This window comes from Octopus bimaculoides, chromosome 15, assembly GCF_001194135.2.
Source record: "Octopus bimaculoides isolate UCB-OBI-ISO-001 chromosome 15, ASM119413v2, whole genome shotgun sequence".
NCBI classification, from domain to species: Eukaryota; Metazoa; Mollusca; class Cephalopoda; order Octopoda; family Octopodidae; genus Octopus; species Octopus bimaculoides.
The window spans coordinates 1,751,497-1,755,064 of NC_068995.1; the positions used below are offsets into that span (position 1 = coordinate 1,751,497).

The 3,568-nt window shown below is 39.9% G+C and overlaps 1 protein-coding gene across 1 annotated transcript in view; it reads left to right on the forward strand.

Annotated features, from left to right (window-relative positions):
• The first annotated feature begins 2,768 nt into the window (after nucleotides 1-2,768).
• Nucleotides 2,769-3,568, forward strand: part of LOC106874118 (rho GTPase-activating protein 6) — an 81,179-nt gene continuing 80,379 nt past the window's right edge. The window contains exon 1 of the mRNA XM_014921726.2: nucleotides 2,769-3,000. The gene's annotated coding sequence lies outside the window, so the exon portion shown is untranslated. The remainder of the gene's footprint in view (nucleotides 3,001-3,568) is intronic.

Here is a 3,568-nt window from a genome sequence, read left to right on the forward strand (position 1 = left end):
TATATATATCGAGAGAGACAGAGAGAGAGAGAGAGAGAAAGAGGGAAGAGAGAAAGAGAGAGTGAGAGAAACAGACAGCCATAAGCAAACCAATCGAGGGACCTTCTGATGAAAACTACGCCCGTGTTGCATGGTTGTAACTCTATTATGTTCATTTTGATACAATTCTAGAATTGGAACAGCTGGAAACGAATGAAGATCTAAACGGGGAATAATTTAAAAATTGAATTGTAGCAAAAATGTATCAGGACGTTTCAGCAATCTCTGAAACAAATTCACTTCGAGAATTCCGATGCAAACCGACACAAATGAATGGGTGAACAAACTAGCTTTTAGACATCAAAATGGTTAACGTAGGTGGAGGGTGGGTGTCCATCAGAATGAAATAGTAATCAAAAGGTTCGATAGATTAAAAACATGGTCGACAACCAAAATGAACAGCATGCGTGGGGCACATATATTTGAAGTACTTCCTAAAAAGACTTTGTTTCGTTAAAATAGCCGTCTATGTACCGAACATAGGACATTAATACACCGTCGACAGACAGGTTACAGCGACGTTCATCCTGAGATAAAATCGCTTGTGGACATTTTGTGTCTAAAAAACACTAATTTTACAGTAAAGAGAGAGGGAGAAAGTTCCGGGAACGCTGGGCGAATTACTCTGTTATCAATTATTTTAATTCTACAATTTCTGACAAGTTCTGCAGCTTCTTTAGCGTTAATTAGTATTTGACGTAGCTGCAGTGTACGCTAAGGATGTCTGTATTACCCGGTGGCATTAATCCTTTCCATGTTTCCACCTGTCAGGTGCAGCAGAAGAAAACATGAGGTAAGGGAGGTAATCAGATATAATAAGGGAGATATTTATTTTTAACGCAAATTAATGGGCAGAAGTTATCTCCCTTCCGTTATTGTTTCGAATCACCACAAGTTCCTATCTTCAATCGATTGCCGGTAGAGGGATTCAGGTGGAAGAAGGTTGATTTTATATATATATATATATATATACATATATATATATATACACGTAGTCGTCTTGCAATGATGATGAAAACCTCCGTCGGTTTCGAGGGGGAGCATTCTGTGGCTCTATCAATAAAGCTAAATCAATGTGCTTACATGATTGGGTATTTCACCAACACGAGTACCTTTAGCATAAGTGGCTGAGTATTCCACTGACACTTGTTATTTTTTGCATAATTCTCACTTTAAATCAGCGAGGCACAATACGTAAACAAAGCTGAATCTTATTAATTTCAAGTACAACCAAAGGATGCGTTTTCACAGACTTCGGCCGACCAAGTCAGCAGATGTTGGGAAAATAAACGCTTCCCCCCCCCCCCCATGATGGCTAAACGAACGTCTTCACCATTCGGTCACACCTGCTGTGTATAACGGTCACTAGAGCAGGGTGTGGTCAATCGGTCATTTAGTCGATGTGTAGAATAGTGACCATTACACCGAAGCGTTTACGGTGAGTATCAGATCGAGATATGGTAGACCCAGTGAAGTGTAGTCAGGTGGGTCATTAGACCTACATGAAACGTGGTGGTCATTAAAGCTAGATGCATTATCGTGGTCACTGCACCGAAGTATTGTAGAGATATGTTGTCGCTATTATTAAGTGATGCGGTCATTAAACCAAATCGACGATCCGATTGAGTATTAAGGACTTGTAAGTTTAAGCAGGTCCGGGGACTTATGTCCCAACTACTTTTTCTCATATAAATGTTTCAAGCTTGATTTTCACTGCTACACAATATAGCGTGTTGGGGCCTACACTGAACCCCACGTCAATCCTAGTCGGCCAAACCAATTCCAGTCGAGACTATCCGCTCTTTTTTCCCATTTGAACAGAACACACTATTTCATTATCCAATGTGTCCCGTTTTAAGAGGGTGTGAGTTGAGGAAAAATTCGTTGTTATTTCTAGTCAGTCAGGGTTTTCTTGCTGGTTTGCTGACCTCGTGGTGGCAAAGTACGATGCAGTGGCCCTCAGCGGTGTTGGTCTCATGGTAGCAAAGACTTGGTGGCCCTCAGCAGTGCTGCCCTTCCCGAGACCTAGTGGTGAGTTCAACTCTACAAGTTTCTTAGTGACCCAAACAGCATTATAACACCGTGACCACTGACATACGTTACACAGCATTTGTAAATTGTTGTTGTTGTTGTTGTTGTTAAGCACCAGGTCGGTTCTGGGCGAGTCATCTTATAATTAAAAGCACCTTCGTTGTTAATAAACCATATTCCAAATTTATTTATCATAGCTCTTTGAGAATACACATTAAAGATATATATTTTTTCTATCCGATGAAGGGCCTAGTTTTTTATTTTTGTTCTTTTTTAATATAGGTCTTATTCCGTCAGGATATACAAACCTTTCCAAAATTTACGATGCCAAGATCACGGCACCACGTGATCAAACTTCCAAACCATATTTTACAAGGTATGTCCATGGATCCCGACGAAAAGATGAAGGGACGAAGACTCCTCTTAAAAAATTTCTCACTTTTTCTTCAAAATCTTTTTGAAATATCTGCCCGTCAGATATCCACGGGCCCTTCCTTGGTTTTCCTTGACCCAAACCCCTTGTCGTTGCCCCGTCTAAATTCCTTTGTTTTTGGCCCTACCCTCACGGGAAATGGGCTTATTTCAAAACAGCATAACCGATGCGCACCACCATCAGCCGTGTCAAATATTTCGTGTTCGTGTTTACAGTGTTTATAATTTTGCCGAGTTATAAAGGTACAACCCGGATATGAGAGTCACTTCCCTGTCAGAGCTGATTGTTCGGCCAGAAATCGTCAATGATTACACGAAAATCAACATGGCGAGTCCGAAATAATAAGAAAACGACAAACACAACAGAAAGCATAAAATAACTTTTATGTTTGACTGTATAAAAGTTTATGGTTGTTGGATGGTTATTATTATAAGAAGGACCAGATTGTCTGGCAACTGATAACTTTGGCAACATCAACACTGAACCACCTTCTTCCGGTAAGGACGAATTTAGGCATTTTTTATTTTATTTTATTTTATTTTGTTGCAGTCGTCGTCATCGTATTTGTTGATTAGCTTCGGATCAACTTTGTTCCAACAAACCTCTATAATCAAAGACATTCCGCTCGTGACCGTCACGTCTTTTATTTTTTGAAGACACATTGTTTTAAGGAACTACTTTTCCCAAACTGCTCTTTTTTATAAGTATATTTTTATTAACATAGTTATTTGAGAAGCCGAACGAAGTGTAACCGGAGTGAGATTTGGCTGTTATTTCTAGCAGTTCACAGCCAACAGGTGGAGCCCCTGTGGATGTCGTCGCTATCGTTGAAATCATTGTTGTTGTTCTTTAACCCCAGGCCAGTCGTCACGATTCCAGGACAATGATCAAAATCAAAAACTAGTCCTACCCTCATTCCGTATATTAAAAATTAGACCAACCAGTATATCCCCCACCACCACCACCACCACTCCACACACACACACCATTTAATTTTCTTAATAGATGCAAAAGATGAGATTTGACATTTATTTGGCTGCTATTTCTAGTAGTCCTAGTGAACAT